This window comes from Centrocercus urophasianus, unplaced genomic scaffold, assembly GCF_019232065.1.
Source record: "Centrocercus urophasianus isolate 14NV4802_14NV808 unplaced genomic scaffold, USGS_Curo_1.0 seq_11, whole genome shotgun sequence".
In the NCBI taxonomy this organism is placed as follows: domain Eukaryota; kingdom Metazoa; phylum Chordata; class Aves; order Galliformes; family Phasianidae; genus Centrocercus; species Centrocercus urophasianus.
The window spans coordinates 8,572,313-8,598,032 of NW_024884253.1; positions in this window are offsets into that span (position 1 = coordinate 8,572,313).

Below are 25,720 nucleotides of genomic sequence, written 5' to 3' on the forward strand. Positions count from 1 at the left end.
TCGTTGTCCCTAAATTCAGACATTTCTCTATGTAGGAGAGGTCTGCAGGCCTTTTGTAAGAGGTATAGCTTTGGAATCCTCCCCATTACTGATCAAAATGCTTAATAATACAAGGACTGTGTCTAGTCCCCATGCAGTGCTATCCGTCCCAGCACAGTGTAAGATTGAAAATTTCACATCTACTGTTAGCTCCTATCTGCTGTGCTGATGTCATGTAGTGCAAATGCTTTGCCAGAATGCTGAACAGAGGTAGCTCAAATATCACACCAAAATCTGCACTTGAACACATATTAAAGTTTTTTCCACCATACTCAAGTTTTAAGGTGAGTAATAGCAATGGGTATAAGGGGGAGGACCCATAAAATATCTACTCTAAGATGTATAAAATAAATGGTATTTCCTGTCACAATCCTATTATTTTCCTGGATTTTCAACATATTATATTTTCCAGAATAATTAGATCTATCCCAGAGTTGTTAGGGTAGTCTGGAATAACTGCAGATATTCAGGGGAATTTTTTAGCATTTCTTGACCTAATCTCTGCCAAATTCTGCAATCATGCTACCATTTTCCTGGTATTTACTATTAGGTTTCAAGTAGTAAGTGAAGTGAAACTATTCTTAGAATGTGAGGGGCTGAGGTAAGAACTGGTGTGTGGGCGAGCCCTACAGTGATCACTTGCCTCCACTGTTTAACTGCAGCATTTCCCAAGAAGCGCATTCATCCGGTAGCCACCGCGAGATCTTTGCACCTGAACTCCACAAAATGTATTTCCTTCAGAGAATGCCTCGAAGCTCTGAGAAATAACAATGAGAAGCATTTCTCTGAGCATCCTTCTAACTATTATCTTGACACAACTGCTGTGTTCTGGGTACTTAACCCAGGAGATTAAATCTTTATGCACCAGTGCAAAAAGATCGTATCCCTGTAATTTTTCATGTATGTAATTTCTCAGCTGCCTTAGTTTAAACCTGTCATATTTATGGCGCAACTGTAATTTAGGTGAACACTTTAAAATGCCATTCTCAAAGGACAATTCTCTTGAACTACTACAACAAATGCCTTTGCAAGTATATTGGGTGGTGGAACAGATCATTGCAGTCAGTTATATTTCTGAGTCAGTGACTTCTTAATATTCTCTAAGAGAAAAATCATTAGGGAGTCCATACCAATAAATTATAGTACAGTGTAATTGAAGTAGGAACAAAAAGTAAAATCCCATACTTCACTGTTTTTGCTGCAGAAGTGAATTAGACAGGAGTAATTTACCTTGGATACCTAGAAAAAACTGGGCTGGAGGGGGCAGTTATAAAAATTGCTTTAGCAGCACCCTCTCTGGTTTTGATGATTCTGTATCTACTCTTCAAACTGCCTCTGCCTGCCTAGTGATGAGCTAATGCTTTCCACGCCACCTATCAATCACTACAATATTTGCTATATTGCCTACTGGTGAAATCCCTTCTGTGCCCTGAGGGTCTTTAAACAGGCCACATTTCTGGGGTCTTCAAATTGCAGTCAAGAATGTGCCTCACTAATAGAAAGCGGCTGAGATGACTAATGCAGCCAAAGGCGGCTGACAAGAAGACCGTGCTTAAATAGCACTAAATTCTGTGTGATTTAAGGATTCCCTTACATGCAGTGACGAACTTGGGCATTTATGTTCCTGCCAGCACTGAATTCTGTATTGAACTGATTCTGTTCATCAGTCCCTAGGGACTGCAGTGGTCAGGAAACCACATGACTGAGCACCTTTAGGCACACTGCAAAACACAACCTCAAAAGCCAACTGTTGTTAGACACTGAGGCAATGTGGGTAGTGACCAGGCAGCAAAATGCACTTCTGGAAAAATGCTGTTGGTTTATGTAATGTTTCTGGTTACTCTCTTGTAAGATCTTTGAAAAAGTCTTGGAATTTCCAAGAATACAAGAGAATAAGGGAAGCACAGACCATTTTGGAGCAGCAGAGAGGGTACACCACATCACACAAACCTCCACCACCATTAACATTCCTGAAGTTGGCCTTGGATAGCAGCCCAAGGACTGAAAGGCAAAGGTCCTTCTGACCCCCTCATCAGGCCTGGAGCCACTGTGGAAGGCAGAGCTGGAAAATTCTCCTTGACATTGTCACCCATTGCTTTCAGGGCAAAAGGTCCATCTCCATATGAAAGCTCACTCTCCATATGAAACCAGTGTTTAAATCCTCCTAGTTATCTAATTAAATAGGGTTGTATTTCTGCACAGGTTTCTCTGTATGACAACTCCTCCAACCTCAGTTAAGTTCCTGTTTATTTTCTGCTGGATCTTAACTTCTCTATCTGTACAGCTTGTGAGGCCTAAGTTTTCTGGACTCAGAGCTTAGACACCCAGATCACCAACTGATGGAGAAAAGACAATCTCAGCAACAAGCAAGTGTCCCATGCATCCACACTGTCAAGCCTTAAAGCAGAAATGGATCTCAAAAAGTATCACATTCAGACCTCTAGATACATTAAACTCAAACTACTTCTTATTTTCAGATAACAGTTTTGTTTGCAGATGTGTTACCATATTATCTTTTTGCAAGATGATAAACTATGCAAAAACAGTGTATACGGACTTGGAAAGATTCAGTTTAGCATTTTCTGAGAACATAAAAAAAGGAGAAAACTACAATGCAGCCACTGAATATGAAAGCAGTGAATCTTTCCATTTACTGTATGAACAATAGGTTAGCAAATGGAGTGACAGCGCTGTACAATGTGAAGATCAATGATAATAAATAAACAGTTTCTTCCTAACTTCATCTTTTGTCCTGGAACTTGTAGTTTAAAGGAAGATTACAAAATAAGTGAGGCATCAACAAAAGAGCAGATTTCGTATGTATAATCTGTACCAGGCATAAGAAAAAAAAAACAACCAACCAACAAAAAAAAAAAAAAACCACCCCAGTGCATCTGGGGTGCAGTTCTGCTCATGAGTAGAATTCACAGCAGAAAGTTCAAAAGTTGCCAGTCTCACACTGTTACCATATATGCAATACGAGTCACTCAAACCTGCTGTGTTGGGCTTACTGCTGGCCTAAAAAACACTTTCATACAGGACAGCCTCCAAGAGAAAGGGAAGATCTTCAAACCAAAGGACTAACAAAGGCATGTCTTTCATGGAATCGGAGAATCATAAGAATCATTTGAATTGAAAGAGATCTCAAAGTCGTATAGTCCAACTCCCATGCAATAGACTGGGACTCCTACATCTAAACCAGGTTGCTCATCCAGCATGGTCTTCTATGATGGAGCATCTACCACTTCTCTGGGCAACCTTCAAAATGGGTCTTTCTAATATTCTTCTCTATGAATTTTGTGTAGTATTTGCCTCATATTGCTTGCACTGTACACAGCTTGTGTTTTTGAAGTTGGAACAAAGTTTTGTGACCAGTAATTGGATTGCTGACCTATGGTTTCTTTGCTGAAGGTGAAGATGAGCTGGTAGGGTGTACGTAGCTGGATCATGGTTGCAGCAGTATGCTCATCAGAGCCTTTCTCTGATAGTAAAAGAAAGACATCACATCTTCACCCTCGTATACAAATCCCTGTCAGTGTAAATCAGCACTGCATATAAAGCTTGCTGGGTCAGCAGGTATGCCTTCCTTTGAAATGGACAATTGGCTCACAGCTTTTTACAACATGATATTTCACATCCTCCTGGGATGCTTTTAAAAGGGATGCTTGGAGATGCAATTCACCAGCATCATCTTTGAGAATAGCAAATGTTCATATTCAAAACAATCTCTAAAGAAAATAATATTGAGCCAGCCCAAAAGATCATCTATTTAGTAAGTAACTGAGCCATAATACTAAGTTTAGCTTTAATTTTTAGTGACAGTCCTGGGAGTGTGAAATCTTATTTGCCTGCCTTCAGTATAGTGTGCCTCGGTTTATTGCTTTGATAGTGTTCAGATACAGAAGCATATGAGTCTATGGATGTTATTTCTAAACTAGTTGGAGCTATGTGTGTCTCTAACTGGATCGTTTCCACTACCTATTTGGCTTCTTCACGCTACCTCAAGCGTGAGAGGTTTTCTGTCTTTTCCATCTGTAAAAAGCTCCTGGAAGACCATGAGCACATAAGAACTGCAAAAATTGTAATGTGTTCAGACACCCAGTGCTGTGACCTTAGCTATGGTTATACAGCCATATACAGCCACTATTTATGACAAATTAAACAAAGAAACACACACAAAAAGAAAAAAAAAAAAAAGAAAAAAAAAGAGAGATTTAGGTTGGATAACCAAAAGTAGCTCATTCAAACTGAAGTACCTTGGAAGATGATATAACTTTCATTGTCTGAGATGGAAAGCTGAATTTTCTTTCCACAAGTGTTGAACATCAGTTACTAATCTGAATTAATTTCACAATTTTTTCATCTTTATTGATGTTCTACTCTCTTTTCACTGATCTTTGCTTAGATAGAATGTTTTATATTATTCTTTTCCTTCAGCAGTTTAGGTGGAAAGGATAGTGGTTATGCAAATGTTTCTGACAAAGAAAATTGCAAATACAGATATTTACAAGTGAATAGAAAAATGAGTGGCTACATGTGAAAAAGTGAAAGGTAGAACCTGGTGTTTGTGAGTATGAAGCCACTGTGAAAGGAATAATCTTGATCCTCTAAATCTCAGTCAACAAGCTTGCAATTGTGAGATTTCTTATAATTTTCATGAACTTCCTTTAAACCAGTGACAGACACAATTTCATGGCATTCAGCTCTAGCAAGAACTGGCAAATTTAATGAAGAACAGAGTATTTTTTTTTGTTGTTATTCAGCTACAAATTCTGATCCCCTCACAGCTGTAGTATGCCTAGGATTTTGCTTAGGCAGCACAGGTGTAGCTGGAAGATGAATTTGGCCCAGAATGTATTCCCACATTAAGAATTCTTTTGACATTTTAAATAAACCATACAAAGGCAACAGATTAATCAAGACAGATATTATGGTTATGTCTGGAGCACAAAGGATAACAACTTCACTGTGCTCAGAGCTTCATTGTCTGAACTACAAGCAAGAACTTCATTGTCTTGCTTGTAAGCAAGAATTTGTTGTGTGTTATTCAGATAAATTAGGAATTGGATATCAGGAAAAAACAAACAAACAAACAAACCAAAACTGTAATCATTCCAGCATATAAAATGAAGATTAAGAGAAAGAGAGCTATCTGACACATTGCTGACCATGTGACTTTCTACATCTGTGTTCTGAAACTATTTAGCATCCTCTAGAATCTGCTAATTTCTGGTGGGTTTTTATGATTTGCTTTTTCCCCTCCTACTGCATTGTCAAATGATCCAAAAGGGTCATTGTCTGTAAATGATGTTATTTTATACATTGGGAATGAAAAAAGTAGTAGTATGTGTATTCAGTTCCTTGAGAACTTTACTGTGACAGAAATATGTATTATTATTTTTAATTTTTTTAAAAAACTTCATTATTATAGAGGTTAACAAGAAAAATGTTCTATTGAGTAGGGCACTAATTTGGTTTAGGTCTCAATTTTGTTACAAAACTTTCTGGCCTTGGGTAAGGCAATTGGCATGCAGTAGGCTATAGATAACTAGATTTCAGTGAAAATCTGGAGCTTTTTGACTGTCTTTGATCTTGTATTGTTTTTGCAAGATTATAGAATCACAGAATCATAGAATGGCTTGGGTTGGAAGGAACTGCAAAGACCAGCTAGTGAAAAATCACTGTAGCCCTTTGTAAATTATAACAGAAAATTTGCTAATTTAATCATCACAGTAGGCAATGTCCAGCAACAGATCTTGATGACCATCATAAAAATAAAGCTGGTAAAGTAATCATAATTTGTGTGCAAATGGCAATAAACATCATTGAAACTTTCAGTTATTGTTACTGTGGTCTGATTCAATAGATAAGACATAATAGTTTAACAACATTGAGTTGTTTACTTAAAATTCTTTCAGGCTCTAATGAAAAAGCTTGCCACAGAATAACACATTAGAAGAAGATTCCTACTGCTTCTACTTTTCATCATCTCACAGCTCTCTGCCACAGTATTGTTCTGAATCAATGTGCCACAACAAGCATAGGAGCCACAGTCATATGAGACGAGGGCACGATGAGGGCAAATGGAGGTCAAACGTTTTATTTTAGGGAGAGATCTTACCCACAGTGCTCATATACTGTTCAGTCTTACCCACACTATGGAAGTTTCCAGATCCAGAGTTTGGCTTTAGGCTCGATGTATCTTTAACGTTTTTAAAAACATAGATTTTGTTATTCACATCCCGTGTTGATCTTTAAGGATACTCACTCAGAGTGGAGTACATTTAATGTTTGGAGTACCTTTACTGTTTGCAGTCTGACTGATGCTTTTCTTCTCTTCCCATATTCACTTAAGAATCTTTGCTTAATGATAAAAAACATAAAGTACATTACTGAGTGGGAAACTGGAGTAAGTGGAGGAGGAAAGGACAGGCAGTCAAAAACACCTCTGCTTTTTCTGTAACCTTCAAGAGAAAAGAGTAATGCAGTTTGTTTGTCTTTCTTCAATGAGGTTGTACTTCAGGATCTGAAGGGTGGTAACCCTGCCTGCAACAGAGGTTTTGAAGCTGAATTATCTTTATGTTCCCTTCCAACTTAAGCCATTCTATAATTCTATGATTCCATGATCTTGTGCGGAAAAAATGCTACTTCTCTGTAAGCTGAGAAGGTCAGTAACCATTTATGAAAACCTGTTCTTAGTTATCCAAAGTGTGAGTGTTGAAGGACATCATGGAGTCCTTTCAATTTCATTTTGATTCTCTTGGAAAACATTCCAAAGCCATTTTTAGAAAGGTAGTTGATAGCTGGAAAGTGTGTCTCTTCCACATCATTGTTTAAAGCTCAAGATCTCCGAACTACCTTCTTGATGTTCATTAGAAATCTTCTGTAATCTCTGACTGTCCCTTTCACCTTTCTATTTAACTTATCTCAGTCCACTCTTTGATAAAGTTGCTGAAATTAACTGTGTTTTAACTAACAATCATGAGATGTATTTCCTAGAAAGCCTGTCCTGTTTAATATCTTTACTGATTACCTGGATGAGGGAATTGAGTATATCCTCAGTAAGTCTGCAGATGACACCATGCTGGGAGGAAGTATCAATAGGCCTGGTGATAGGAAAGCCCTTCAGAAAGATCTGGGTAGGCTGAATTGTGCTGAGACCAATGGGGCGAAGTTCAATGAGACCAAATGCTGGGTCCTATGCTTCGACCACAACAACCCCAGGCTTTGGGCAGAGTGGCTGGAAGACTCTGTAGAGGAAATGGACTTGGGGGTATTGATCAGCGCTCAGCTAAACATGATCCCAGGTAGCCAAGAAGGACAATGGCATCCTGGCTTCAGTCAGAAATAATATTGCCACCAGATGTAGGGAAGTAATTATCTCTCTGTACCTGGCACTGATGAGGCCGAAGCTCAAGTACTGTGTTTAGTTTTGGGCCCCTCACTACGAGAAAGACATTGAGGACTTAAAGCACGTCCAGAGAAGGGCAACTAAGCTGGTGAGGGGTCTGGAGCACAAGTCTTATGGGAGCAGCTGAGGGAGCTGGGATTGTTTAGACTGGAGAGGAGGAGGCTCAGGGGAGACCTTACTGTTCTCTACAACTTCCTTAAAGGAGGTTTTGGTGAGGTGAAGGTCGGCCTCTTCTCCCAGGTAACCAGCAATAGGATGAGAAGGAATTGCCTCAAGCTGTGCCAGGGAAAGTTTAGGTTGGACGTTAGAAAAAAGTTATTCTCTTAAAGGATGGTCAGGCACTGGAATGGACTGCCCAGGGGGGGATTGAGTCACTGCCCCTGGAGGTATTCAAGAAATGTTTAGATGTTTATGTTTATGGGCAAGGATTAGTGAGGAAATATTGGTAGTAGATTGATGATTGGACTGGATGATCTTTTCCAACCTTGGTGATTCTGTGATTCTGTAACCCTAATGCAAACACTTGGATTTAAAAAGATGCAAGTGAAACTAAAACAATACTTCAAAAGAACAGTTACTGATTTGCCAGTAATACTTATTGATCTGAAATACTCAAATTTGGCTGCTGTTCTGAAAATTTCCTGGTGTACATTGTTGATGCTGTTGGCTGGGCAGAGATTTCATCACAAAAGGCTTCTGACTTTGTTTTCACCCTCTTACTTTGGTTACTTGCAATAGCATTAGCATGCTTTTAAAGAGGATTAACCACTTCTGAGATGCAGCACCTTACACATCCTAGGAGTTTCTATTACAGAAGTAAAATACATTTTCCTATTTCCTACACCATAGCAGTAAAACATGCAAGTAGTTACTGAGATTGTGTTGTTCAGCAGAAACAAACAGTGAAGAAGTAGTTAGATTTAAAGAAATGCTAACATCAGCTCACTTTCTGTAGTTTCCCAGGTTAATTTTCTTCCCCATTGGCTATTTTGTACTGTAAACCAAAGATTTTTGTTCCCTTTTTTTTTTTTTCCTGAGATGTTTTCTTACAGATGTGATTCACTGAAACAGAATGCAACCCCTCTCAACTGACAATTAGAATACAGAATGAGGAGTGCAATGCTTAAATTACAGAATTTTCCCTTGTGAATAATTAATAACACAAAGTATCTATGAAGAGAAGTGAGCCAGTCTGCATGCAAAATTTCAGAGTCTTCACATCCCACTGCATGACTTTTTCTTTCCCTGAAAATGTGTGTGGTTGTTTGTTTTTGTTTGTTGTTGTTGTTCGTTTTTTTTTGTTTTTTAATGGAAAAAGATTTCTGGTTTTCAGCCAGTATTAGAGTATGCATTGCTCTGCTGGAATCCTCATTCTGCCTCTTCATATCATTTACAGAAGATACAAGCTGAGTTGAATAAGCTGTGCTGATATTATTGCTGAAACATGCTGTTTGAAACATAAGAAGCTAGAGAAATTGGCAGGAAAACGTCAAGAATTACATTTTGGGGTTGTTAAACACTTACTTGTTAATCGGGATATCCAGTAAAATATTAAAAAAATCTCTAAATATTTTAAAGAGCAGTCACACTTTGAAAAGTGATTGTAGAACATCTTTATGAACATCATATTTATATTCTCTCATTAATATACTTATCCTGATGCTAAGTGCAACCTCTTACATAGACCCATTTGGGTAACTGCAAACTTCTCCAACTTCTGTAGAGCCCATTCACACATCTGAAAAGAGAGCTGTGAGAGATCTTTCTCATTGTCTGAGAGCTCTGAGAAAGGGGTGAGGGGGTGATAAAAACTCCTGGGTCTCATCTCTGACAGCAAAGTGTTTGGGTTCAACATCTGTCCAAGCGCAAAGGAATCAATATAACTAGCAGGGCACAGTGCTCAAATTAATTATCTTGAAGGCTGTCTGACTTTCTGGTCTTGAAGCCATGTCCCAGAAGAACACTGGATCATGCGCTGTGGCTGTACTAACCTGTGAGGGTCATACAAACGTGAAGAAATGAATGAACGTCATCTTTGCAACCAGGTTTTCCCCTGTATTTGGCCCATTCATTATTGTTCTAACTTTGATTATGTATAGAAAATACAACTGTGGTATAAAGAGCAACTCTTGGACAAGTACATTCCCAAATTAAGTATGTGGGCTCTGGGATTGTACTGGAACAAATAGGGAATTGGAATCGCAATTTAACATTTACAGTTTTTGCAAATGTTTGCAGTTTAACCTGCATATGTAGAAATGTGTTTGTTGCTGACCACATGCACCTTAAATTAATCTTTGTCTTGTAAATTTATGTGTTATTTTCCAGCTGGGGCAACGACTATTAGCCTCCTACAATAAAATGTAACAGTAGGTGGAAAGGCAATAGGCAATGAAGGCAATAGCCTTCATTGAATCACAGAATCAGAATCATGGTGATTGGAAAAGATCACTAAATCATCAAGTCCAATTATCAGCTCATCCCCACTATGCCCACTAAGTCACGTCCCACATTGACACATCTACATCACAACCCCTCCAGGGCCAGTGTCTCTGCCATGTCCCTAAACAGTCTGTTCCAATACTTTATCACTCTTTAGAGAACAAATTTTTCCAAATATCCAACCTGAACTTCCGCTGGCATCAGTCTTCTACAAGATGAGAATATTTTTATTTCAAAGTGAAAGATCTGATCATACTTGAGCTTTGAATTGCATAAGCTGAGTGTTGGCCAGAAGTTATCACAAAGCACACATGCGTTTTTTGTAGGAACTGATCACAAATAGATTTGAAATCCCTTTTCAACATGCCCATCTTTAAAAGATTTGTTTATAAATTCTTCCATTTTTAAATGTAATTAAACAGTAAAGACACTCGTCAGAGAAAAGCATACCAGTCTGAAAAATTCCCCCTTTCCCAGGGCAATAGCCCAGAAAAAGACAATGTTTCTTCTCCCCAGAATGGGTTCTGGTTGCACTAAACCACATCCAGCAAGAGGATTAATTGTCTGTGGTCAAAGATGAATCAAGGCTGTCTTTTGGTAATTTGGCTCAAGATGCAGAAAGACAAATTTACTAAATTGAATTTTAGCATAGACATTTCAAAACTAAAGGCTCTAAAAAATGTATGTCTATGGTTGGCACTAGCTGCAGAAGGAAAAGGAGTCAAATAGCATAATGTACTGTGCAATCCATTTTGTGGGAGGTTACTGCTTTGCACTCACTAATATTTCAACTGCTAAATTAAAAGCTATATGCATAAGAGGTAACAAACATATTTTGAATTTCTACTATAGAATCATTAAAATGGAAATAATAAGATAGATCTATAGTTTGTATTTTTGTATGTATTGCAGTAACAGAAATCAGAAGTTAACATGCTAAACATAGAAGGAAAGTGTGAAAGTGGGGCAATTCATAAACTACTTGAAGATAAAAATTGCTGTGGGTATAACTTCATAGTTTGGCAGCCACAGTAAAACTCTAGTGTCAAATAAAGGGGTCCCTTTTCTGTGTGGGAGAAGAAAACCTGTTGACCATCTGATGGTTTGAATCATACATTACGAGGAACTGAAAGCTCTTGGTTTCCAGATTCCTTCCCACAAAAAGCTAGGATGTCCATCTCTCTCCATCTGTGCACCACAGCAAGCATGGAAAAAGTTCCCTGATACTCTTGACACTAAGCTGAGCCTTCTCAAACTCCTTCCGTCACCACTTGAAGTAAGAGCATATTTTTCCCTTGTTAAAGAAGATTAATCTGCCATGATGTCAATAGCTGAGTGGACTTCATATATTTGGTCTCAGTCATGACATTTTTCGTCTAATTTAAGACAATGTTGCTGATGTAGACCATCTGCTGAAAGATGACATCTTTCTGAGGCACTCTCAGACCATGAACAATAATTGTTTAACATGAGTAGCAATGTTTTACACTTTTAACCACCATTTCTGTTAGAGGTGCTCAAAGTTCTCTCCACAGCAGTGAGTTTTACTTCCCTGAGTCTGATGAGTGGACAATACTTCTGCTTCACAGATGGCAAGATGAAAGCCCAAAGAAGCCAACAAACTTAAATTCAAGATCACTCAGCAAATCGTTGGTAGGATAAGGAACAGGAACCAGGTCACCTTAAGTGTGTTTCTGAGCTTTATTCATTTTCCTGATGCTCTGACCTAACTGTACTCCATGAACCTCATCGTAACTGCATGGGATATACAGCTGTTGATAATAATACACTACCTGTTTGAACTAGAAACATATCAGTGAATGGAAATACAGCAGGTTAATAGATATTCCAAGATGCAATCGTTTCAGGTACCAAGAAATTGCTTCTGTTAACCTTTTCCCATTGTGACATTTGACCAGTTTATATGCTGGCTACAAAGGTCACACATTATCACCATTTTATGTGAGCTGGTAGCCTCTGATCTTTCTCCACATTCAGTATTCAATAGCTTTTACCTGATCTGGAGAATGGAAATATTAACCAGCTATAATATATTTTTTTTCTTTATGACCCATGTTCTGCAGCCCTAGAGAACTTCTAATGCACTTTTCGTTTAAATTTTTACTTTTCTTAGAGTCTTATACCATCTTTATGACAAAATCTCAATCTCCTATATCATTGACCTAGATTCAATTTCAGTGTATTTAAGAGTCGGATATTACAGTGCTAAATTGATTCTTGATGTTCTTTGTTATTTCAAATATGCCTGTTTTGTCAACGCACCTCTCTACTGCTGAGCTAATCTACCTTTTGTACTGCTTATGTCAGTGATTACATATTTACAGCTTATACTTTATAGCAAGCTTTGCATAGATCAGTGTTATCTAACATAGTTGTAAAATATTAGGGTGTAACTGGTTTTTCAAGTCCTTTTGAGGCTCAGGCAATCAGCACTGCTAACTTCCCTGCCTGATTTGTATGCCTTCAAGGACAAAAGTCATTTGTGAAATCATTCTCCAAAGCAATACAACAAAGAACCCTTAGGGGAGAAAGGGCATGTTTAGATCTCAATTCATATCATACAGGAAGTTCTACAGAGAAAAAGGAATGTGGTGATGATTTAATTATTCTCTTCAAAGAGAAATGCATGCTATTAGCAAGAGCCTGTGACTCAGAAGTGTACACTTGGTTTAAGTCTCATTTAGTGGTTCTGAAACAAGGGAGACTGATTGATACTTGCTTGCTCATTAAACTCACTCATTTACAAAGATTCATTGCAGTCGTGTTAATTTCAGAGTTGCAATAAGTTAGGGAAAAACTGAATGTGGTGCATATAAAGTTATTTCTTTAAGAGTGATCATCGATTCTCCATGAGACTGTTTTCAGTAGTTTAGCATGTCTAACTAACAAAAGGGGAGGGCTGTGGCCATTCACCTCCTTACCATTACAAAAAGCATTCTGTAAAATTATCTCCAGAAGAAGCCACTTTAAGAAATAGTGTTTTAACATCCGGAAGTTTTATGGCTATTATTTCTACCTTCTTGAGCTTTTCTATCATGAGAAAACAGACATGAAAGTTTCAAATGCCAATTATTTTAGCATTAACAAAGCAACTTGAGGATAATCTGGGATTATTTTTCTTTGAGGCAGCTCATACCTAACACAATTTCTACTTCATATATCCCATAAAGATATGAGTACGTGGTGTATCATGCAGGAAGATATTTAGCTCTTTCACAAGGCTAAAGTGAAGTAAGGTGTGGACTGAATGAGATGAAACGAAAACATTATCTTAGCTTCTGCTCTAAATCAAAACCAAACAGTATCAGCAAGTGCATATGACAAAATGCGTCAAGTTAAACCTATTAATAGCTGCCAGTAATCTGTTACAGCCTTGTTTTACAGTGCTTATTACAGAGTATCAAGATTTAAGGAAGAGTTGTCAATTTTCAATACCCTGGTTGGGATCTGTTTGCCAGAACAGAAATGTTCAGTGCTCTTTATAGAAATAAAGCATGTTTTAAGTATCTCCATTTGGTTACAAAGTAGTGCATACTGCCCACTCTCTTACGAAGCTCAGTTTCAGAAAACAGTGGCAGCGAAGTGACAGTTGAGCTGCCCATGATGAAAAAATCTGTTCCCATTTACTCTCTCAGTGGATTAGCATCTCGTTGTTTGAAACAACACTTCTCTCCAGTCCTTGATGCTGAAAGTCTAGATAGGAGCACAGAGGTCAGATCTGTTACTTTTTATGGAGGCAGAAAATAGCAGAAAATGAAAATAATTTCCTGTGAAAGCTGAAGACATTCCTTCATTACATTTGTTTCCTGTGCTAGATCATGTGGCTTTTTTTTCTTTCCTTCCTTCCTTCTTTCTTTCTTTAAAAAACAAACAAACAAACAAACAAACAAACAAAAAAACCAACCCCTCCCTCAAAAACAAACAAACAAACAAACAAAAAAATTATACCTGTAATGCCTTTATCTCTGCAGCTTTCCTGTGACCCAAGGGCTTTAATGATCTGCTTTTGTGACACCCGGCCTACCAATGCTGTTTTATATGTCAGGAATGAAAGTACTATGTGAATCAAAAACATCAGAGGCATGTTTGATAAGGGACAACAGGTGATACGCATTCGGTAGAAGCTTAGTTACTCAAGTTATAAAATAGTGAATTATTACAGACACTTTCTAAATCAACACTTCACTTCTGTACCTCACAATTACTGGTGAAACTTCCTCTTCTCAAAAGTTTTTCATGGACTTCAAATGGTGCTTGTTACTCACCTGCCTCCTTTTTCACTATTGAACATAAAATGTTGTGCAATAAGAAGATCCAGAGATCGTTTTTTTCGTTCACCCTCATAAATGCTGTTGTTGCCTGGTGGGAGGGGGAACAGCTGTCCACCTCTTTCCCCACACTTTGGTGGAATGTGGAACGAAATGGGATCCTTCATTCCCATCATCAACAGATATGAATCCTGGGCAAATTTTCAAGACAGTCCCAGAGAATGAAGGAAGAAGATTATGTGACATGTCATACAGTAATAACTTCCTGATTCCTCTGCAGTATCACAGCTGAAGATTACTTTTTCAGATCTTTCCATGTCTTTAAGATGAAACGCAGCAGAGGTGAACAATAATAAAAAACTTCTGTAGATAGAGTGATGGGTTTTGAAATGATAATTATGACCAAGAGACAAAATCCAGTGGTTACAATAAATAGTCTGATGAAAATGTTAGTTCAGCACTCAGAAGTCCTCAGAATGACAAACTGAATACCAAGATGGATTAGGAAAGGAATAGGGAACAAACCAGAAAGCATCATACTACTGCATAAAGCCATGTACACCTACATTTTCATTACTGCACTCTATTTAGGATGACTTTACTTCCACTCCTCCCCCTACTCCTTCAAAAAGGATTCAGTAAAACTAGAAAAGTTTTTGAGAAGAATAACAAAGATAATCAGAGTCAAAAAATATCTTCTGTATGATGAACAAATAAATTGACCAGGACTTTTCAGTCTGGAAAAATTAGATGATGGAATGGGATCTGTGAAAGCATGAATGACATGGAGAAGGTGAATAGGAAATTATTGTTCACTGTCTCTTCCAGTACAACAACTAGTACATCAAACTACCAGGCAGTAGGTTCATAGACCGAAAGGTAATTTTTTCTTCACTCAGATGTGAAAAACTTCTTGCTCCCTGGACATTGTGGATGCTGGAAGCTTCAGTGGTCTCAAAACTGATTGGAAAAAATGATGAGAGGAAAAAAGAGAAGATTTTTTATTATATTCAAATACACCACTATCCATATCAGCCACTGAGTTGGTCTAACCTGATTCAGCTGTTCATATGTTCTCACACCGTGTTCTCAGAGTGGGAATATAAGATTTCTTTTAGTTCACCCCTAAATGTGGAATATTTTGATTCTGACTGTCTTCTAAGTTTAAAAACCTTTGCTCAGTTCAAGTACAAATTTTGCCTGATTGTGCATCTACTAAAAACTGAAAAAGGAACGATGTCCTCATGATTTTTTTTTTGTGAAATAAAATACTCCACCCACACAAGTGCCTATGGGTAATCTCAAGATCCTGAGTAATTATGCCAAGAGGCTGCATATAAGACTCCCCTTATTTTAGAGCATAAGCATGTACAGGGTTATTTCTAAGTATTTTCTATTTATTGAGTCAGATAGATAATGCAAAAACTAAGATCTTTGCAAAATATTTGCCTTATTCTTTTCTTTTTCTTGCTCAGTTGGCTAAAAATATGCTGTCTGAAGTAGCGCCTCTGAGGCATTTCATTCCTTTTAATTTCAGACACCTTACCCACAATCTGAACTCTTGATTTGTACAACCCAGTTCATTATTTTGTGTTCTACTGTACATTAAATAAATCAATTTCTTCCTAATGGAATTCAAGACCTGCAATCTTGTCATTGTTTTGTTTAGTAGCTCTTTTTCTTTCTTCTGAAGATTTCAGCATCATGCAGTAAATATTTTACAACAGTGCCTGATTTTCCGTCAGTAACTGATGTGGATGAGCCATGAGATCAGAAACAAAAAAAAGTCTTCGTACTGTCTGTAGCTGGAAAATATTAAATGCCCCCACAAGAAATTTTAATATGACAAATAAGTTTATTATGCAAGGAAGAATCACAGAAGACCAAATATTTTATTGTTAATGGATTGTCTGCTATTACTATCTATGGAATTCATGCAGCTTCTTTTCAGTAGTCAGCTGCTTATGTCATTTTAGCAGCAATTTCTAATACCTTAATTTTATGGAATTGTTGTCTTAAAGGGAGGTGATGCTGAAATCCAAACTATATCACAAACTGAACAGGGGATCTCAAAAGCACCAAGAAATAAGACAAATTGAAGATACATTAAACTATAACTAAGATGTTGCTGTAATGATGTTAATTACAGCCTTCCAGAGATTCTTAACTGAAAAGGACAAGATCTGCATAAGCAAATTTATGACTAAACTGAATAAGATTAAAATTGTGAAATTAGTACACATTACAGTGTGCATCCAGAAAGAGCTCAATCTGATGTGAAGAGCTCACAAGGCTATAATCTGGGAGATCAATTGTTTGAAAGGGACTATTTATGTCTAAAAAGGATGAAATAATGATAGAAAATGCAGCTAGGGAGATGATGAACTTGGCTGGGATCTGAAATTGAGTATGTCATGGTACGTTGTTTTTAGGTGGTGAAAGAACAAAAGAAAGATGTAGATACAGATCTCCATTTAGAGATTTAATCCTATGTAGGAAAGGCTGTAATCAAGAGGTAAATATGATGGAGTGGTTGTTATCCTTTCCAGTGCCAGCAGTGAATATTCAGATATTTTCTTGACTGTGTCTCTTGACCAAAAAAAAATACCTGCAAAGTTAACCTTCTCTCCCGATTTTTGCTAAAGAACAAATTAGGATTTTGCCTTCCAAAATGTGGTGATTGAAATTTGTAGCTAAAATATTACATACTAGTGACAGAAAGAGAGGTCAGACACTGGAACAGGCCGCCCATGGAGGTGGTTGAGTCACTGTCCCTGGTGATGTTCAAGAAATTTGTAGATGTGGCACTAAGGAATATGGTTTAGTGGGAAACACTGGTAGGTGGTTGGAAGATGATCTTAGAGATCTTTTCCAACATTAATGATTCAATGATTCTAAATTCTGTTTGTCTGAGGCAAACTGCACTTCTCTGAAGACCAAATTTCTTGAATGTAAACACTCATATACATCTGTGCATAATTTACTTCATCAGGTACCACAAAAATTCATTAAAGAGCTAATAGTAGTATGAGGCAGCATGAGCACACTTTAAATTATTGCCTGATGAAGAAATAGTGCTATAATTTGATACAATTTTAGAAAATGGGAGAGCAACACAAAATTTCAACCATGCTTACCAAAATTGAGTCAACTTGGTTGCTTTAAAGCATATGCCAGATTTTGTGTTTGAAAAGATCATTGCTTTTGGCACATTTCATATCATTTCATATTCACAGTTGGCTTTAGGAGATAGAGCATAGTTCCATCAGATCAATTTTCTGAAATGTTGGCATGATCTTCCTTCTTTAATTCAGCCTGCATATGCTTGGGAAACTTTTTTTTTTTTTTTTTTTTAATTGACATTCTTACAGTCACTGACAACCCAAGGTTTTTTTTTTTTGAAAATGCTCCACAGTTCTTTATCTTAGAAAGTTTAAATTTTTCTCTATTTTTCTTTTATTTTGTAAAAATGATCAAAAACTATAATTACCGATTGTCACATGACTGTAGTAATTTAATCCAGTTTCTACAAATGGCCAGACTGGTTCCAACTCAGTAATATTTTGCCAGCTTTTCCACTAGTAAAGATGAGGCAATTTTGAGAATAACTCCCCCTCCAACAGATTTCAGTATAGCTCTTCATTATTATCCACACATACATTTCAGTTATCTGACAAAAATGCCTCTTGACTAAATTTCAAGAGGCATCCCTTCATGCTTTTTAAAGGATTTCAATTAGAAAAATCACTTGAAACAAGCATACGGTTCTGTTCCAGATGCGTGGTACTAGGAATAATCAATCCTCTTTTACTTGCTTTATCAGCTGTTCTTCTTACAGGGTTTCCAAACACAAGAGAATTCATCAATGAAGTATAAACTACTTTCTACAAGATTTGAGTTTACTTTTAGGCTGGTGATAGTTAAAGAAACGCTCATCACTTTTTGTAAGAAGACATCAGGCTTTGTCTGAGGTTTTACAAGTATTCTTGGATGACTTTGGCTTTATAACTGTATGTACTAATTTGTGTCACCTTGAAAGTTTCTGATTTGTATTTTTGTAGGCCTGAACAGTTGCTATTAACACTGATCCTTGTTCAAGTGAACACCTCAATAGTACTTGACAAAACCATTTCACTGGGATGTTACACACAAGGGAGGTATTTCTCTCTACAATAACCATAATCACAGACTTTTCCTGTGTTAAACTCATATTTCACCACTGCAAAGTAGAGACCACAAATTCCATCTTGAATTCAGGTGTTGTTTCTGATGTCATTGAAGCCACTGAATCCTGCTGTCTGATAGCTGGATGTTATTCATGAGCAACCTGTATCCATCTGTAGTTACCACCTTATCTGGCTAAAGAGATGCTGTATAACCAGATGGAGACAGAGACATATTTTTTTCAGAAATAGGAGGCAGGAATATAGTGCAAGAAAGGACAGGACAAGGATAGGTGATCTCACTGAAACGTGACTGACTTTTCTTATGTTTATGTATACTATAACTTTGAAAGTGCAATATGTGTGAAAAAGGTTGTCCTCTTATTAACTTTGGTAGTAGTGTTGCTATCTGCAGATTACACTGGGAGCCCTTGATTTCTTTTCTGTGTAATCACCTTTTCCGCCTGTCAGGATTTCACAGACCTTCTTGCAAAAGCTTTCTGTGCTGATATCATGCCAGGATCAGCTGCAACTCATGCCCTGTGGAGAAGAATTTGAGGGTCCCGGAGAATGAAAAGCCAGAAGTGAGCCAGCAGTGTGCATTGTAGCCTGGGAAGACCAACAGCTGGTAATAAGCATGGCTTCACCAAGGGCAAATTGTACCTGACAAACTTGGTGGCCTTTTATGATGGACTAACAGTATCAGTGGATAAAAGAAGAGCAACTGATGTAATCTACCTGAACCAGTACAAACTATCTGACACTGTCCTACATGGCATCCTATTCACCAAATTGGAGAAAAATGGATTTGATTGCTGGACCACTTGCTGGATAAGGGATTGACTGGATGTCATGGTTCTATGTTTTTTTTTGTTTTTGGTTTTCGTTTTTGGGTTTCAGTATTCCACACCAAAACATCATGTAGTGTACGGGGCATTAAAGTGTCACTGCCCCAATCCCAGTACCTATCCCTGTACATTACAGCAGTCACGGGATCTGGCCCTTCCGGGTGGGGGGGGCGCTCTCTTGCTGCCTGGCAGTGGGTGCTGGAGGTGCTTTCCTAGCCATTCCAACCTTTCCAGGTTTGACTCGGTCCCAGGAACTCTCTCTCTTATCTTGTCTGATTTATTAATCTCAATTTCAATTAAATTGTATATATTGTGTTATCTTGTATTCCAGTATTATAGTAAAATAAGTTTTCCTCCATAGATTGTTGCCACTGTTCTTTTCCTCCCTTCCTTCCTTCCCATTTTTGTGGGACTGGGGTGGGGGGGGAGGGCAGAGGCCTGTCGCCCCTGTCATGGACATAGATTGATCTAGTCAACTCCGTGACAGTCACACTCAGAGAGTTGTGGTTAATAGCTCAATGTCCAAGTTGAGACTGCTGACGAGTGGCACTCCTCAGGGATCTGTGCTGGGACCAGTGTTATTGAACATCTTTGTAGGTGACATGGACAATGGGATTGAGTGCATTCTCAGCAAGTTTGCAGATGACACCAAACCGAGTGCTACAGTTAACACAATAGAGAGAAGGGATGCTATCCAAAGGGACCTCGACAAGCTTGAGAGGTGGACCCATGCCAACCCCACGAAGTTCAACAAGGCCAAGTTCAAGGTCCCGCATCTAGGTAAGGGCAATCCCAAGCACAGATACAGGTTGGGTAAAGAATGGTTTAAGATCAGCAGCGAGGGGGATGTCAGCTGATGAAAGACTCTGCATGAGCAGGCAATGTGCACTAGCAGCCCACAAGGCCTTCTATATCCTGGGTTGCATCAAAAGAAGTATGACGAGCAGGTTAAGGGAGGTGATTCTGCCCCTCTACTCTGCTTTTGTGAGTTCCTGCTTGGAATACTGCATCCAGTTCTGGAGCTCCCAACACAACAAGGATAGAGAGTTGTTGCAGCAGGTCCAGAGGCAGGCCATGAAGATGATCAGAAGACTGGAGCACCTTCTCTGTGACAACAGGCTGAGAGAGTAGGGGCTCTTCAGCCTTGGGAAGAGAAGGCTCCAAGGACCTTTCAGTCATGAAGGGGCCTACTGGAAAGCTGGGAAAGGACTTTTCAAAAGGGCAGTGTAGCACAAGAGAAGGGGAAACATCTTTAATCTGGAAGAGAGTTGATGTAGACGAGATATTAGGAAGAACAGGCTGCCCAAATAGGTTGCAGATGCTCAAGGCATTCAAGGTCAGGCTGAATGGGGCTTTGAGCAATGTGGTCTAGTGGGAGGTGTCCTTTCCTACAACAGTGGGATTGGAACTAGGTAATCTTGAAGGTCCATTTCAAACCAAATCATTCTATGATTCAATAATAGTATCCTGGGCTGCACCAAAAGAGGGGTGGCCAACACGGAGAGGGAGCTAGCTTTTTTTTTGATACAGCTTTAAACTAAGAGAGAGGAGATTTAAATTAGATGTGAGGCAGAAATTCATTACTCAGAAGCTGGTGAGGCCCTCGTGCAGGCTTCCCAGAGAAGCTGAGGATGCCCCAAGCCAGGTTGGATGGGACACTGAGCAACCTGGTCTGGTGGGTGACAACCCTGCCCATGGCAGGGTTGGGTCTGAATGACCCTTAAGGTTCCTTTCAACACACAACATTCTATAATAATACGTTTCTTTGATTCTGTGATTCTGAGTCTATTATTTCTGACTGACAGTAACTGAACTATCTCCAATCAATGGGTTAATGTAAGGAAACTGCAACATGCTCACACATATTCTTGCACAATGAATAGACTAAGCACGTCAAACCAATTATTCCGCACACATGACTCCTTTGGTGCTCCTCCGAAAGTTGAGGAAAGTTCTGATAGCCATGGTGGGATTTAGATTTCTCCTCTTAAGCAACTTACTTCTCACGTGAGGTCTGGAAGAAGCAGGAAACGTTTTGCTGGAAAATAAACAATAATTCCGCTGTCTAAAATAAATGGCTCCAGTCAACAGTGCCAAGGTTCATTCCTGATCCTGTAATGAGGAGTTCTCAAACTCTGGCAGTGGAAATTCCAAAATGTTATTTTTACCTCAGGCTTGTAAGGAAATGAGGCTTATTTGACCATATTCTGTGTGCGCATGTGTCTATCTATCTGTCTGACCTTGGTAACATTTGAGATTTTTTACTAATTTCAAGAAAATCTGATGAAGTAGAAATCCCAACTATCAAAAGACTTTCAGAAAAGTAGGCAGTTTCTTAAAAAAGGGATTTACTTCTGGTGTCTCCGTGGATGGAAAGACAAACATATTTTACTAGCTATCAGACAGGGCTGTTGAAAGCCAGGCCTTATTAGCTCTTTTCCACCTTGAACTACTGCTTTTAAGAAAAGTTTCCTTTTACCACTTGACTTTTGCCTGTGAGCCTTTTTGCAACCATTACATGCAAAAACAGTAATGCAGAACAGGCACTTAACCAGAGCATCCCAAGGGGAAAAAGCTCAGTCTGAGCAGATTATTGTAGATCTCCACTTTTGTGGCAAATGGAAACTTAAAACATTTAGTCTATGTTGTCTACATTGTAGTCTTCAAGGTTGACAGCTCCTAATTCAGAGTACTTGTCCAAAAGAGAAAACTGATTAATTCTAGTGAAAAGACATAGCAGTGTAGTTAAACTCCAGTGCTCAAGTATCAGAATTCAGACACAGGAAAATAATAGATTTCTTTAAAAATCGCAATTCTTTGTTGCCTTTTACTTCTTGTGACTTGCCACAATACACAGAAAATTAAATCACACAGGCTTAGTAACCAGATAATGTAAATAGACAGTAATAACATTTGAAGGACTAGGTAGGTGGGATTTACCAATTATCATTTTTGTTAAAGTGTCTGGAGATTCCCACTGTAGCAGTTTTCGTTTCACCAAATATGGAAAGAAATTTCTGTTGTCAGAAAAATGCAACTCCATGGAGTAGTCTCTCCCATTAAGGTTTCATGTAGCTTAATTCTGATTACTTTTGAATCACTGCTGCACTGATTCAAGGTCAAATAAGCAATGTTAATGTACTTGGATTCACTTACAACTGTTACTGTTAAACAGAAACTAGGTCAGTAAAAATTCCTGAAATATAGTTTAAGGAAAGTATGTCATTAACTAGAACTGAGTAAATTATTACAGTGCATTGATAAGAAAAGATTACAGTACTGATTGTAAAAATATTAAAGAGATAGAAGCAATAATATAGAAACTATTGTAAAAGGGCAGATCTGAGTGTTTAAAAGCACATACTAAAAATCAAGCATTTGAACATACCGTGGCAAAAGACTTTTTCTACACCCAAGTTGTCAAATGCTTTTTGAAACAGAAACAGGCTTGCCACTAGATATTTTATTTAGATTTTTGCTCACTACTACAATATTCTGTAGGATATTCAGAAATACTTGATCAGTTATTTTACAGATATTTAGAAAAATTCTCCAGATATATATGAAACAGTCTAACTATTCTAATTGCAAGCCTAAAATGATGTCAATTTGCTGTTTCTGCCCAGAACTTAGAGATTTTGTGTCTGAGCATAGTATTTCAGAGAGTAATTTTCTCAATCTATGTCATTCTCATATCTTCTGCTGCACATTGTCACTTGGGAAAGGAGTGAGCAGCAATAAATTGTGGTGATGACATTTTATGACAAGCTTCTGCATGATCTAACATGAAGTCCAGTGACTATCTGTAAGACAGCTGATCTGCATGTTGGAGAAGCAGCTGTTTCCAGCTATATATCAGTTGAGTCAGATTGCAGTCTTTTTAATAGGTTATCATTTATCCACAAATCTCAGATAAATTGTATGCACTACCAGTTTACGCTGGGACAAAATTTCCTGGTGGAATTAAGCAATATACCTGAGAAAACACGGTCTCTTCACAACTTCTGTCTATCGACCTTTGTGAGAAGGGTAGAACCAAAAGCTCCTCAAAAGCTCTTTGGACATCCATCCTCCCACAAACAGCATTTTTCTCACCTCTTAAAAAAATTTCCTCCACTCACACCCAAGTATAATGACAGAGTGCAAATCTTCCCAGTCAACAAGATGCCTGCAGCATTGTGCAAAAGCTTCTTTTGCAAGTGAAAAAATACCCATCACCTATTTCCTCTTTGAACAGCAAGGATTACCTGAAATATGAAGAGTGGAGAATAAAAGGGCCAGGAAACTTTGACAGTTTTTGATCTATGAGAAGGAATAACCTATAGGGAAATCTTATCAATTTTGAGGGTTTTGTTTTGTTTTGTTTTTAAGTCAGAAGAAAGACATATTAAAAAAGTATATTTTTAATTTGAAAGGACCCATTAAAGTCTTCCTTTGAGTGAGTTTCAGTTTATCAGAATAAAATGTTTTCATTCACTTGAAATAAGAGCATACCTTTCTGTAAAAGAATTCTGTATGACTTTGTTTTCTTTTTTCCCCATGGATGGAAAATCTGTTTGCTGACAAGATATACAAACTTGTCACGAAACAACACTTTTGCTTTTCTGTCAAGCAAATACTTACTTGTATTTTGAACAAGGATATAGCAGTCTCTGATATTTTATAGATACAATGCATAAAATATTTACCATGCACTTAGTGTACATTGCTTCATTCATCTCCAAACCACTAGGCTTCTCAAACTTTAATTAAATTAGCTTCAGAACTGACTGCAGGTAAGAGAACAATTGCAAAGTGGAGGTTATCAAGTATAACCTGAGTAACCTGATGTGCCAGATGAGTGTCCTGTCCCAACCTGATCTGCTGGGAAATTCGACCAAGTCCCTCTGCCTCTCTCTGCCAAAGTCCTGGCCCTAAGGCTGGAAAATGAAAAATAATGTTATTTTATTGGTAATGTAGATTTAAACTTATGGATAAAAATGTTACCTGGGATTTAGGTAATAATTATAATTTGTTACTTTGTTACTGAAGCTCCTTAGAAATGAAGAAAACACATAATAATGTTTGCAAACACAAAAATAAAGTGTAGATGTTGGGATTTGTCTGTGGGATTTGCATTCCCTAATTCCTTGCTTCTGTAGTTTCCTCACTTTTTTAATAGTCTGGAATATGTAGATAGCTTCTCAGATATTCTTTTTTTCTTAACAGATCTCATAGTCTACATGTATGAGGTTCTGCTTTCCTTCTGTTGTGAGTTGTGGTGCAAGATTTAGTACTAATACATTCATTAGGAAATAACAAAATCTAGAGCTTTTGTATTTTTTTAATGGTCTTGAGGGTAAATCTGGCAAATGAATCCAAATGCTCCACTACTGTAAACATCATGGATCGTATGGTTCATCCACAAGCGGAATCTGTGTGGGCAAATGAGTGAAGCACAGGACGTGCACAGAAAAAGAGAAGTAGTTGTGATCTTACGGTGCTTTGCCTCTGGTGATACTACCAGTCAGGAGGTATTAACCTCACCAAACAGAGATAGAGTCTCTCATGCTGTAGTCAGTGGATAAAAGAAGAGACTCTTCTAGAAGCTGTTTCTGTACAGAAGCCTCATTTAACTATCCTGAATTGGCTCCCAGATATGCAGTTCTGTCTTTTACCAGAGCCATAGCCAGGCAAGTCTAACTGGAGGAATTAACTTGCTCTATTTGGTGCCAATGCAGCAAGCTTCTTTTTTTTTCCTCCTTTTCTTGCCACTGTAACAAACAATTTGCAGTGTTGACAGCATCCTTTCTGTTCAAAAACATCCTAATAGGTTAAACATCTCCCTAGGAATGTGACATAGCAGAAATTGTAATTTTAGCATTCCCTGCATGGGTGCTTTCTGGGAATGACAATGCCAAAAAAGGCCCAACACAACTTGACCTCTATGCAAGAAAGCAGTGCTTTTCTACATTTGTATTGCACCAGAATAGTTTAAACTCTTTACCATTTTTTTCCATCACTATAAGCTGAACCACTTTCCCTTCTGGAAGCAATATTATTTTGTCAGTGAGTTTGATAAGATTTGCGTTTTATTTCAGTTCAGATTCAGCTTCCTGAGAAGGGTCTAAGACAACTCTTGATATAACTGGCAATTCATCTTCATATGGTGCTCTTCAGGTGTTATCCTTCAAATGCAAGATCAAATCAACTAATAATAGGAGACAGAGGAGAGGCAGACTTTTTTCCCACTGAAATCAAAGTTGATTCTAAATATTGGGAACATCCTATTGGTTATCCTTGCTTTAATCCTTGCTTTAACAGAGGTCCTGTAGCACTGGTTGGAAGGGACCTCAAGAGATTATCAAGTCCAACCTCCCTGCCAAAGGAGGTACCCTACAATAGTTCACGCAGGTAGGCATCCAGATGGGTCTTGAATATCTCCATAGAAAGAGACTCCAAAACATTTCTGGGCAACCTGTTCCACTGCTCTATCACCCTTACTGTATAGAAGTTCTTCCACATGTTAGTACAGAGATTCCTACGTTA